At 37.7% G+C, this 14,531-nt stretch overlaps 1 protein-coding gene and 1 pseudogene across 11 annotated transcripts in view; one reads left to right on the forward strand and one right to left on the reverse strand.

Moving 5' to 3' along the window:
• LIN54 (lin-54 DREAM MuvB core complex component) overlaps positions 1–14,531 on the forward strand; it is an 85,313-nt gene that overhangs the window by 34,384 nt on the left and 36,398 nt on the right. The gene's annotated exons all lie outside the window — the stretch shown is intronic.
• On the reverse strand, positions 7,756–8,736 carry LOC100404494 (F-actin-capping protein subunit alpha-1 pseudogene; annotated as a pseudogene).

Here is a 14,531-nt window from a genome sequence, read left to right on the forward strand (position 1 = left end):
ATAGAAAGCTAAGCATTATTATTCTATCAGGTTTCATGCTTGTGACTCTGGAAACATACTGCCCTTTGCACCTGCCTCCTTTGATTTGTTACTGTTCATAAATAGAATAAACATTAAACATATGCCTTACATTTTTAAAAAGTCCAGGCATTAGTTTCTTTTTTAATGAGTCTTGAATATAATGTACAAATATGATATACAGTTTATTAAAGTCTAATTTTACATTCATTTTTTTTTCCCTAAATTTGATGAATTTGGCAGAAATTTGAGGGTAACTGTGTGCCATGCATAGTGATAGGCACTGGCCTATCACTACATGAATAAGATAAGATTTTTCATTTCAAGGAGTTCAATAAGGGAGTTAGACTGAAACATTAAAAATTATCCTACACTAATGTAATGGTCACAGATGGATTACTGACTCTGCTGTGTGTTTGTAAGGGAAGGTTTATACAAAGGAGCTTGTTCTTGAAAGATCTTAACCTTAAAGGTGGGTTGGACTTAGCTATGGATGAGCAGAAAGGGCTTTCCGGATTGAGGTGATACTTTACATAAAGGTGTAAAAGTGTGGCCTTTCAGGGAGCCTCATTGATTTTTGCAATGTGAGAGCCGAGGGTGCTAGGGTTGGATGGACAGTTTCATTACCTTCATGGGAGTTCTGTGGCTTCTCATTGCTTCTGGGAGAGTGATTCTCGCCCTTATTTGCTTATTGGGATCACTGGGAGAGTTTCAATAAATACTGATGCCTGGTTCTCATCTCCAGAGATTCTGTTTTCAGCTCTCTAGAGTTGGTGTGGTATCAGGATTTTACAAAGCTCCCTAAGTGATTCTAATGGGTAGCCTAGATTGGAAACCACTGCTCTAAATAATACAACATTTGGATTTTAAAATATATGACTCTGGCAGCATTAGGAGAGAGAGTTTGGGGAAAGATAAGCCTGTATTATAGGAGAGATCAGTTAGGTTAGTGATTCTCAACCTTGGCTGCAGTTAGTACTGGGGACCTCTTGAGAAAAAAATAATGGCAGGCCCTTACCCAACCTCATTTAAATCAGAATCTCTAGGCTGGGGCCTGTGTGTTAAATTTAATCTTTTAAATTTAAGATTTAAATTTAAACTTAAGTAGAGAATCACTAAGAGATTATTTTAATACTTCATGTTTGAACTAAACTAGTAGCTCAGGGGCTAAAGAGGAAGAGAGAAGTGTTGAAAGAGGTTTAAGACATAATGACTGGAAATCAGTATCTTAGGGGGAGAATCTAGGATGACTCCTGTATTTCTGACTTGAATAACAGGGTAGATGACAGCCCTGTGGACCAATTTGACATGTATATGGTTTATACCTGATGACATACAAATAGCAACTGGCATTTTTTCCAATCCTTGACTTTAGCCCTGCCATAGTGGATCTTCCTTTCTTGCCTCTTGGCAAGGTTTCACATTTAACTATGAAAACAATCCTTGTTTTGATGGTTAAAATTCACAGGTGTGAAATACACAGTCAAAAGCTCACATTCAGTTGAAAGCTTATCTACCTCGCAGGTGAGCTCTAACCATGGCTCAGGGACCTGCAGTGGAGAAGAGGAGCATGATCTGTTTCTTTACTCTTCTGCCTCCTCTTCCTTTCTGATTTTGGCTTTTGATCAAAAGGAAGATTAGAGGAGAAAGGACAAGGTTTTGTTTGACTGAGTCTATTGTAATCCAGCTTCTGGTACCCTCTGTGTGACAGGTGTCCAAATGTGGACCTAGAGAGATGTTCACTCAGGATGGTTTTTTTTGGAGCCCCTCCTTTGGGTTATGTCCACATTGCCAAGTTCCTTGTCAGAGGTATGATGTACCCCCCAGCTGCTTTTGCAGCCTCCCTTTATCCTGTAGTCTATGCCTGGCACTGCTGAGTGCTTTTACTCCAGAAGATAAATGGCTTTGTCAGGGTCCCATTAAGATGTCTTAGCCCTTCTGCAGCACCTACTTCGGCAGTGGGAAACCGCTAGAACCCAGTAATAGAAGTGCAGCTTGCCTTACTGCTGTCCTTTAAGCTTTTGCCCTATCGTTGTGACAGCTGCAGCCATCTTCTTTCTTGCACAATTTTCCAGGCTGGGACCAGTTTCTGTGTTCACATAGTCTCTAAATAAACTCTTGAGGATATCTGTCAGGTTATCCCAGGAACTCTCACTGCATTTAGTTCTGGTGGTTAGAGCAAGATACAGTTAAGTTTCTTTATCTTAATAAGTTGCTAGGCAAAGATTCAGATGTCAGGGCTGGGTGTGGTGGTTCATGCCTGTAATCCCAGCACTTTGGGAGGTTGAGGTGGGCAGATCACCTGAGTTCAGAAGTTTGAGACCAGCCTGGCCAACACGGTGAAACCCTGTCTTTACTAAAATTACAAAAATTGACTGGGTGTGGTGGCGTCTCCCAGCTACTTAGGAGGCTGAGGTAGGAAAATTGCTTGACCCAGGGTGGTGGAGATTGTAGTGAGCCGAGATTGTGCCACTGCACTCCTGCCTGGGTGACAAAATGAGACTCTATCTCAAAAAACAAACAAAACCAAAAAAGCAAAGATTCAGATGTCAGTTTCTCCTTGCAGTTGTCACCTAGTCTGTTTTAGAGGGTTTTTTTTCTCACCAAGATGTAAAGGGCTAGCATTCTTCATGTTTGCAAATTCTCTTCTATTTCTGGTCTTCTTTTCTTTTTTTAATAGACAGGAGGTAGAAGATAGGGATACTATCTTTTAATAAGTCTGGCACGGATGTCCTTTTTAGAATGTGGGGGAGTTTCTCATTTTTTGTTCAGCTTTGGGGCCTCACTTCAGCCAGATTCTGAGAGTAAAAAATATCCCATACCCATTTCATACTAGAATATAACAGTACTATAGGCTTGGGCAGAGAGATGTTTAGTTTTTAGATATTTTTGTCATTGAAGTACCCACAAATTATCTAGATGAGGCAGTCCATTGTGAAACTGAATGTAGGCGGTGACTAAAGCTATGGTTATAGATGAAATCACCCAGGGGGCATTAGATTGTATGTAAAGTGAAAAGAAAAGCAGGACTGAACCATAGAGTATATTAAGTGTTAGTGGAAGAAAAGGAGCCAGTGGGAGAAAATAAATAAGGGAGGTAATAGTAGAAACTAAACAAAATGTGAAGGATAGATTATTTCAAGAAGGATACTGGGCCGTAATTTCAAATGCCATAGAAAAGCCAATTATGAAAATGACTAAAAAGAGAATTTGCTGGAGATCTCCTTGTTCCTATTGATAGAAGCCAAAAGGAAAGCTGAAGCACTCACCCTTCCCTACCCACAGGCACTCACAGTCTGACTGCCATCTGCCTTGAGTCTGCTGAGACTCCTCCCATTATTTATCTTTGTTGATATTGGATACCCTCAAACCACCCAGACTCTTAGATCACCTTTCATCTCCCACATCTAATCTCCTTAAGGCTGCTGCTATCTTCTGACCCCTTTTCCACCCATGCCTCTCTTGATATCCTTCCATTGTGCCTTCTCTGGAGTTCATAATCAAAATAATAATTCCCTAGATTCACAACCTTTTCATTGAATGTTCCTTTTATCTTCTTGCTCTAATGGATACCTGGCTCTCCCTGAGGACACTGCTTCTCCTGCGAACCTACTAAGTGATGGCTCTTTTTTTCCTTCAGCTCTTATACCTCCAGGCCTAGAAGCCTAGGGGTTTCCCATGATTATTCTCATTACAATTTCAGACAGTTTTCACTCCCTCCTCCAGCTTTGAATCTAATGTTACTAGGTTTGTTTTTGGAAAATCAAGCATGACTAGTGTTTTCTGAATTTACTTGATATTGTAGTTGTCTCTTATTACAGGACAGATTTCTTCCATTATATTTATTTTCTAAAGTAATCCTCAGTTTTCTTCAATATTTATTAGACATGCAACTAAGCATTAAACTAATAAAAATATGATTCTGCTTGGTTTACTTTATTCTCAATTAGAATTTAGCAATGCTGTTATCTTTTACTTCCTGACCTTTCATGTGACTTTTGTAATCTTGGGCTCTTTTTTTTTTTTTTTAGAAGCATTTTTTTTTTATTGCATTTTAGGTTTTGGGGTACATGTGAAGAACATGCAAGATTGTTGCATAGGTACACACATGGCAGTGTGATTTACTGCCTTCCTCTTCATCACCTATATCTGGCATTTCGCCCCATGCCATCTCTCCCCGACTCCCTACCCCTGCTGTCCCTCCCCTATCTCCCCGACAGACCCCAGTGTGTAATACTCCCCTTCCTGTGTCCATGTGTTCTCATTGTTCAACACCCGCCTATGAGTGAGAACATGCGTTGTTTGATTTTCTGTTCTTGTGTCAGTTTGCTGAGAATGATGGTTCCCAGGTTCATCCATGTTCCTACAAAGGACACAAACTCATCGTTTTTTATGGCTGCTTTTAGACTCTTAATATCATTTTTTACATGACTTTTTACAATTTATGTCAGAAATACAGGTAGCTTTTTTCAAAATTTTTCTTTAAAAAAAAATTTTTTTTTTTTTTAAGACAGAGTCTCACTGTTGCCTGGGCTAGAGTGCAGTGGCGCAATCTTGGCTCACTGCAGCCTCTGCCTCCCAGGTTCAAACAATTCTCCTGCCTCAGCTTCCCCAGTAGCTATGCCACCATAATATTTTTAGTAGAGATGGAGTGTCACCATGTTGGCCAGGCTGGCCTCAAGAGATCCACCTACCTTGGCCTCCCAAAGTGCTGGGATTACAGGCATGAGCCACTGCACCTGGCCTTTTAAATTTTTTTCTTAACTCATTTAACAGCAAGCTCATCTTTAACAAAGTAGCTTAACATTCACAAATCTATCCATCTAATTCACAGTAATGGAAAAAAGAGAATTTGATGACAGTCTTAATACATGCAGAAGAATCCTGATAATATCCAACCTCCATTTTGGTTGAAATATTTGAACCCACGAAAAGTAGAAGGTCACTTTCATAATTTGAAAAGGGAGAAAATATATCAAACTTTATATAATGGTGCAGTGTTGAACAAGGATACCCACTTTCAATACTTGTTTAATTCTACCGCAGGTCTGAGTTAGTGCAGTAAGGCAAGAAAAAGGAGTGGCTCACACCTGTAATCCTTTGGGAGGCTGAGGCGAGTGGATCACTTGAGGTCAGGAGTTCGAGACCATCCTGGCTAACATGGTGAAACTCCGTCTTTACTAAAAATACGAAAATTAGCCGGCTGTGGTAGCGTGAACCTGTAATCCCAGCTACTCTGGAGGCTGAGCTCAGGAGAATCACTTGAACATGGAAAGCGGAGGTTGCAGTGAGCTGAGATTTTGCCACTGCACTCCAGCCTGGGTCACAGAAGGAGACTCTCGTCTCAGAAAAAAAAAAAAGAAAAAGAAGAATAAATGTATAGAGGTTAAAAAGAAAGTTAAAAAAAGTCCTAATTCACATATTACTTTATAATATACATAAACAATTAAGAAATTTACTATTGAACTATTAGAATTAATGCATAAATTTAGCAAAATGATTGGATACATAGTCAATATAAAAATATTTTAAACACTTTATATTTAATTGTTGATACGACTGGATTTAAATCTTTCAACTTACTAGTTTTTTCTCTCTCATCTTTATGTTCTTAACTGTTTTTCTCGCCTTTTTTTGTTATTTGAAATTTTTCATGATTATATTATATCTCCACAGTTGGCTTGTTGTAATTACAAAGAGGTTTTTTTTTTTTAGTGGTTGCTCTAAAACCAAATGTACATTTTAAGTTATCATAGTCTATTTTTCAATTTATATTACTCGATGTAGAGTAAGAACCTTACAATAGAGTGTTTCCAGTTTCTCCCTCCTGTTCTGTATGCTGTTGTTGTTAAACAATTTACTTTTACATGTTATAAATTCCATAATCCATTTCACTGTTTTAGCTTTAGACAAAATTACCTTGTGAAGCAACTGAAAATAAGAAGTCCATTCTTTGCTTTCATTTTAACCATTTCTACATAATTCCTTGCTTTGGTTAGGTCCAAATCTCAGACTGGTGTCTATTTAAACTCTGAAGAACTTTTTTAAATGTTTCTTTTAATGAAAGACTAGTGACAATAGATTCTCTCAGCTTTTGCTTGTTTGAAAAATTTGTATCTTGCCATTATTTTGAGAAGATATTTTCATTGGATAAAGAATTGATAGTTTTTCTTTTAGTACTTTAAAGATGTCATTCATTGCCTTCTGGTTTGCATTGTTTGGCAAGAAGTATAATCTAAGTTTTAATATTTTTTTCTTTGTATATAATGTCTTTTCCTGTTTTCAAGATTTTATCTTTTTTTAAGAACAAAACTGGTATATTTCTGTTAGACTACCTGATACAGAAGATAGTATGGTATGGATGAATAGTATGAATGACAAATAATACAAATATATTTTATTTAAAATAAACAAAAATGCATACACAGCTCAATGGGTCACTTGGAAACAAACTGTTGCTTGACTATATTACTGAGCAAAAACAAAACCGAAGCACAGAGATAGGTAGGAAGACATTACTGTTTCTTTTTTAAAACTGACCTTCCATTAAGGCCTGGTCATCGAAGTGTAAACAATGTAAATGAATCCACCAATACCAGTTGTCATATCATATCTGTGTCACCTGTGTATTCTGAGGTTACACCCATACCTGCCAATATACATGGGAAAGGTTATTTTATCACAGTTACACTTGAGTTCTTGGCAGGCAGGACAGAGGAAGAGTAATTTGAAAGAAGTTTTACATCCGATATAGAAGAAATCACTAATATTTCCTTAAATAACACGTTACAATAGAAAGTTACTGCCTGGAAGTTATCCTTTTCACTTTGGTTTATTTTTAGTTTTTGTTTATGATTTACATAGCTGTTGAATTCATTTGCTTATAGTATATTCCTGCCATAAAGTATTAAAGCACAAGATACCTATTGTTCTTTCAACATCTGCATTTTTTAAGTTTTATACTCTACATCCACAGTATGTCAGCAGTTCTTGAATGTTTAAAAAAAAAAAATGGGTGAAACCCTTCTAAAAATGCAGATGTCTATATCTACAATGATACTAAAACGGGAAGGAGACAATGAGAGACGGGGTAAAAGCAAACATTTTCATGTGCAGGGAATGTGGTTCAAGACTTTGGATTTAAAAACAAGTTTCCCAGAGAAGCTGGCACTTCCTGTGCCCTCTAAAAAGGACCTGAAAAGTCCCAATCCAAACTTAGGAAAATTACAGTTATGAGATGCAATAAATGATGATCAAAGCAGTCAGAGGGAGAAGGATGAATGTGTCTTCCATTTAGCTATAGGTTGTAGCATAGCCTCTTTAGGTGCTGGTGGTTCAGTAAAAACCACCGAAGTATCAGAAGAGCTTGGAAGGATGGGGTGGAAAGTAATAACCATAATATACCTTGTCTAAATCAGTAGCAGGGCTTCATGGCTAGGAAACTTTTTTAAACAGTAAAATGTCTCTAGGACAGATCTTTCTCTCTCCAACATTAAATGTGGCAGAATTAACCAAACAAACAACCAAAAAAAGGTTTACACGTAGGTATAGCAATAACAGAAAATTACAAGGCAGAAAACACAAAAGAATCAAGACAACGCTGTAGGTTCAACAGTATTCCATGAGGCTAGAAAACCAGCTAACTTTGAAAGCCCTAGCAAAATATCACTCTTGTTTATAAATCACTTATTTATCATATAACCACACATTGAATCTTTGTCTTTCCACATGCTGAAGAATTCTACATTTGGCCTTTAAGCATTCTGCATTTCTTTGCCAATCTTGTAGCTGACTATCTTGTTCCAGTTGATTTTGGTGTGGGTAAATGGAAGCTGCCTGCGCAATGCCTTAAATGTGGTATCTGGCATTGTTTGATAGTTTTTACTAATTGCTGTCTGATACTCATTTTCTGCATTCTCTGTGATATTAATAAACTCCTTGGCAGTTTGGGCTTCATTCAAAACAGTTAGTCAATCCTGTACATCTTTATGACTAGCCAACTGAACATTGCCATCTTCATAATAGTGAACCTGAGTCTTAAGCACTCCAACCACCTGGGCTGTAGGTAGTGTGATGGTGAACTTCTGCTCTGATCTCCAACTACCATTCCAGAAGTTTTTAGGCTGTAACTGGTGGCTTTCAATACATGCAATAATAGTCTGTTGCCCATGGATAGTTTTCGCATAAACAGTACAGAAGCCGCTGGAATAATGGTCTTTCACATAGGCTGGTAAAGCACAGTCACAAGATTCTCTCCAAGACTTAAGACCTCCATCAGCTTCTTCTGGGTGGGGGTCACTTGCTTCTTTCCTAGGTGATCAAATTTAAAGGAAATTTTGTTTCTTGGATCTAAAAATCTGCTGTTACCTAGGTCACCATGCCCTGTAATTAAAACCTGATCTTCATATCCTTCTATCTTCACAGACATGAACCGATCCATGTTATACTGGGAAAATGCATGTGCTGCCCCTTCCCTGAGGAGATTGTCATTATTAAGTAGTAGCCAAACATCATTAAATAGTTCATTAAATTCCCCTGGGGTGCATGAGTGACGAACTTAACAGCTATGGGTACCTTCTCATCTGACACACAATCATTGAAGTTGGCCATCGTGGGCTGTTCTGGCCCAGCCCAGCTGCGGGTGCCAAGTTTTTATCTATAAATTTGGATTTGTCTGGTTTGACTATTACGTGTCTAAATGTGTACTGTGTTTTGTTGTTGTTGCTCATTTCTTTTTAAAATATATATTCTGATTTGAAGTCTTCTTGGATCTATGATTTGATGTCTTTCACTTTCAGAAAAGTTGGCCATTTTTCTTCAAATATTTATTTTTTTTAGGTATAAATTTTATTACAGGATTCTGCCAGGGAAGAGCAAAAATGAAAAGTACTTTTTAACAGAGATGCAGTTGCTTACAAGTAAAGGAAGAGTCACCCCTTTTATACACCTATCCCATTTTATCAAACATATGCTAGGAGACTAGTCATTAAGTTCTTTGTCACAGCAAAGAAAGTAAGGAGGGAATTGACCTTGAACTGATCTGAGTTTGTTAGACAAGTCACATAAACTAAGCCTGGCTCATCCAACCCGTGGCCCACAGGCTGTATGTGGCCCAGGATGGCTTTAACGATCCTAAATATATACACACCCAATACAGGAGCACCCAGATACATAAAGCAAGTTCTTAACAACCTACACGAGACATGGACTCCCACACAATAATAGTGGGAGACTTTAACACTCCACTGTTAATATTAGACAGATCAATGAGACAGAAAATTAACAAGGATATCCAGGACTTGAACTCAGACCTGGACCAAGCAAACCTAATAGACATTTATAGAACTTTACACTCCAAATCCACAAAACACACATTCTTCAAATATTTTTTAAACCTTTGATATTCTCTTCTCATTTTTAGACTTCAGTTTCAAAGATATTAGACTATTTAATAGAGTTCCACAGCTATTGGATGCTCAATTCTGTTTTTCTGCCTAGTTTTTTTTTTTTTTTTTTGTATTTCAATTAAGATAATTTTGATTGACATATTTTAAAATTTATTGATTATTTTCTCAGTTGTTTCGAGTCTACAAATAGGCGTATTAAAGACTTCTTCATATCCAGTATGTGTGTGTATGTGTGTGTGTGTTTAATTTCTAGGATTTTCATTTGGGTCTTTTTTTTTTACTACCTACTTATCTGTCAAGTTAGCATTTGACTCTTAGAATTCCTATCTCTCTGCTGAAATTCCTTTTATGTTCATTATCTGTTGTTTGTCTTTCCTACTAGCTCAATTAATGTATTAATCATAAAGTCCTTATATGATGGTTTTAACATCTGGATCATCTCTGAGTCTGACTCTCGTTTTATTACCAGAATGCCCATCTGGATTTTAAGTTTAAAAATAAACTTTTTAAAGTTTATACCAATACTGTAGAGAAACCACATTCTATTAAATTAGGTGACTTAGTGCAAAGAGTGAATCCAAGTCAGTGATTCACACCAAAACTGATAGAAAAACTTGAACCTTTGGAGAGCTGAAATTCAAGGGAATATAAAGGTTTGCTTTGGTTCTGTTGGATGGGATCAAAGAAATGAGGGTTAAGCCAGATGTAATGGTATGCACTTGTAGTTCCAGCTATTTGGAAGGCAGGAGCGGGGGATGGGGATATTGCTTGAGTCCAGAAGTTCAAGGCCATCCTTGGCAACATAGCAAGACTCCATATCCAAAAAAAGAAATGAGGGTTAGGTTCCTAGAGAACTCTTTCTTTCCCGTTAGTAAAGGTTTTATGGTGGGTAAATATTAATAAAATATAGGGCCTGGTCACACTTTATGTAATGTTGATGAATATATTCTTTTTTTTTTTTTTTTTTTTGAGACAGAGTCACTATGTCACCCAGGCTGGAGTGCAGTGGCGCAATCTCGGCTCACTGCAACCTCCATCTCCAGGGTTCAAGAATTCTCCTGCCTTGTCCTCCCAAGTAACTGGGACTACAGGCATGTACCACCATGCCCAGCTAATTTTTTTGTATTTTTAGTAGAGGCGGGGTTTCACCATGTTGACCGGACTGGTCTCGAACTCCTGACCTCAGGTGATCCGCCCACCTCGGCCTCCCAAGTGCTGGGATTACAGGCATGAGCCATTGCACCCGGTCTTCTTAATGTTTTTATGGTGAACATAAATGTATCTTTAGAAAGTCCTTTTTACTTTTGAGAGTCTACACAAATTATCCTGGACATCCATACATATACTTCATATTAGTTTTGCTCTCCTACCCAGGGATAACTCTTATTTTTCAGCCTTTATTTTTACAACAAATCTTTCCTGTTTGTCCTTCCTATGGTAAGTAATGAACCATCACATAGCTGTTTTGAATGAAGAATTTACTTGACTGCTATGTGAAGAATTTCAGGGCGTAAGTTATGTACAGATGGTTAAGTAAAAGTTTTTACTTATATCTTTTTGAACTCTTCCTACTTCTAGGTCTTAGAGCTTGAGTAGAATTCTTTGAAGCATCTGTGATTAAATTCTAGATTCAACATTTGGCTATAGTTGCATTATCATGTGTTTATCCATCCTTCCATCTATTAATAGTCTTTTGTTAAAATGCACTTCAAAGTAAGCTGCACATATTTAATATACTTCTCTCCAAATAGTTCATCAAGCATATATATTAGACTTTACTATTTGTTTAGAAATTTTTTTTAAGATTAAAAAGAAAATTTTTAAAAACATTTATTTGAAACAGGTTCTTACTCTGTCACCCAGGCTGGAGTGCAGTGGCGTGATCTTGGCTCACTGCAACCTTGACCTCCTGGTCTGAATCGATCCTCCTGCCACAGCCTCCCAAGTAGCTGGGAATACAGGCGCATGCCTCACATCCAGCTAACATTTGTATTTTTTTGTAGAGATAGGGTTTTGTCATGTTGCCCAGGCTGGTTTCAAACTCCTGGGCTCAAGCAATCCACCTGCCTCAGCCTCCCTAAAGTACTGGGATTACATGTATGAGTTACCATGCCTGGCTGGTAAAATTTACTTATACTGAAATACACTAATCTTAAAGATACCATAGGATGAATTCCGACAATGCATACATGTATGTAAACAAAAACTTTATTAAGATATAAACTGACACCAGGTGTTTGAGACCAGCCTGGGGAACATGACGAGACCCCACCCCATCTGTACAAAAATAAAAATTTAGCCAGGTATGGTAGTATGGGCCTGTAGTCCTAGCTACTCGGGAGGGTGAAGTAGGAGGATGGCTTGAGCCCAGGAGGTTGAGGCTGCATTGAGCCACAGGTGTACCACTTCACTCCACCCTGGGTGATGGAGTGAAACCTTGTCTCAAAAAAAAAAAGGAGGGGGGGCAATCCAGGCGCAGTGGCTTATACCTGTAGTCCCAACCCTTTGGAAGGCTGAGATGGTAGGATTGTGAGAGACCAAGACCATCTTAGGCAACATAGCGAGATCCCAACTCTGCAAAAAAATTTCAAAATTAGCTGAGTGTGCTGGTGTGTGCCTGTAGTGTCTTAGCTACTCGTGAGTTGGAGGCAGGAGGATGGCTTGATCTCAGGAGGTTGAGGTTACAGTGAGCTGTGATCATGCCACTGCACTCCACTCTGGATGATAGAGCAAGACTGTATCAAAAAGAAAAAAAGAAAGTTATTTAACCCAGGTAGTGAACAATTTTTTCAAAAATTTCCTAACCATTTCTGAATGTATCAGGATAAAAAAGGCATCTATCATTTGATATGTTATGGTAAAAAAGCCTTTTTCATAAATTGCCTAGAAATTGAGAAAATGAATGACTGCAGATTATTATAGTTCAGATAGGTTTCAATCTTTACCTTCTACCAAGTTGAAGGAGGACTTAAGTGAGTTCTCACATAATTTAAAAAAATGTTTTTTTCAACTTTTTAAAAATAATTTTTGATGGTAGACCATAACATAGTTTTTGGTATAAGACTCCGAAGGAATTAAAAATGTTAATAAGTTATTACAGTAAAAATCCTTCTGTTCATACATACTCAACAAATGTTTTTCAATATTTATAATTATGAAAACTAGGAATATAATTGTTCTCAGCTCTGTCTTGCTCTAGCTACATATCTCTAGCTAATATCTGTGGACACAAGAAGTAATTTTTAAAAAATGAGTCCCAGCTGTCTAGTAAGAGATACATTTCAATAAAATTTTTAATGATGTAATATATTTGTACAAATTGTTATTTGCATTGCTTTGGTTAATTGCATACAGTAATTGTATTGTTAACTCCATCAGATGAAATAACTTTGAGCAGTGTTTTGTTTTTTGTTTTGGGGTTTTTGTTTTTTTTTTTCCGAGATTGGGTTTTGCTTTGTCACCCAGGCTGGAGTGCAATGGTGTGATCATAGCTAATTATTGCCTTTGACTTCTGGGTTGAAGCAATCCTCTTGCTTCAGCCTCCTGCATAGCTAGGACTATAGGTATGCACCACCATGCCCAGCTAATTTAAAAAATTTTTTTGGAGTCTCAGTCTTGTGTTGTTAACCCAGGCTGATCTCAAACTCTTGGTCTCTAGTATCCCGCCTCAACCTCCTGAGTTGCTGGGATTACAGACATCAGCCACCACCATCAGCTCTAGAGCAATGTTTTAATGCTTTTAAAATTTCAATTTATATACATCTTTTTGTTTCAGGGAAGTATGATAAAAGAATTTCAAGCATAAGAATGTTACATTAGGATAAAATTTTTAGATAAAATGAAATTCAAATGTAAGTTCACAGAAAAGGAAAAATACAAATTTACGACTATTAGAGAATGGTTTATTTTATTTTTAAAAACATAGAAAATAGGCTGGGTGCAGTGGCTCACACCTGTAATCCCAGCACTTTGGCAGGCCGAGGCAGGAGGCTCACCTGAGGTCAGGAGTTCGCACCAGCCAGGCCAACATGGTGAAACCCCATCCCTACTAAAAATATAAAAATTAGCTAGGTGTGGTGGCACATACTTGTTATCCCATTTACTCGGGAGGCTGAGGCCAGAGAATCACTTAAACCCAGGAGGTGGAGGTTGCAGTAAACCAAGATTGCGCTACTGCACTCCAGCCTGGGTGACAGAGCCAGAGCAAGACCCCATCGCAGTCAGTCAGTCAGTCAATCAATCAATTGATAACAAATAATGGTGGGCATCAAATCATCATGTTGATTTGATTCTGTTGACTGCACTTTAAAAAGTGATATAGTAGTTTTATTTTTAAATGCTAATATTTACAGTAGGCCAGAAATGAAAATAGGCTGGAAATTACAGTTGAATAAGTGATATTTCCAGTCTTTCTGATGATTATCTCCATTCCAGTGAACTGCAAGGGGAAAAGACATGGAAAAGGCACATATAGGAAGCTTTTATGAACCAGACCTGGAAGTATGCATATTGCATCCATTCATTTCACTAGCCAAAACTCAGTTGCATGGCCCTCCCTTATTGTAAGGGAGACTAGGAAATATAATCTGGCTGTAAGCTGAGGAAGCACAAGAAAATACGGATTTTGGTTAACAGCAAGCAGTTTGTAGAATAATCATCTCTCTATATATATATAATAACGCTATGTGAACACAGTTAAATTGGCATTAGTTGTACAGAGAACTGGGAGCCTGAACAATGATAAAGGCTTCCTGTTACAAAGAGACACTCTTCCATTCTATAATTATCAGTGGCTATGAAGTATTTATTGAGGTCTCTGTGTGCCCTGTGCTTACGTGGAACAGCTTGCAATGGTTCGGCAGACAAAATCGAAAGCAAATAAAACAATGAGTAATGAGATAGGCACTAAGTTGTATGGTATAGACTAGGTAATATAAAAGTACAGAGGAAAGAGGAAGAGAGAAGTTCTGGTATTCCTTCTTTCACCATTCAAAAAGTATTTGAGTGCTTACTATGTGGTAGGGGCATTTTTTATTCTCTTTTTGGGGAAACAGTAGAGAGCAAAAATAGATATTCAGAACCTGAAGTCTGGGGGTAGGGGAGGGA

The sequence above is a fragment of the Callithrix jacchus genome, chromosome 3 (assembly GCF_049354715.1).
Source record: "Callithrix jacchus isolate 240 chromosome 3, calJac240_pri, whole genome shotgun sequence".
Classification (NCBI taxonomy): domain Eukaryota; kingdom Metazoa; phylum Chordata; class Mammalia; order Primates; family Cebidae; genus Callithrix; species Callithrix jacchus.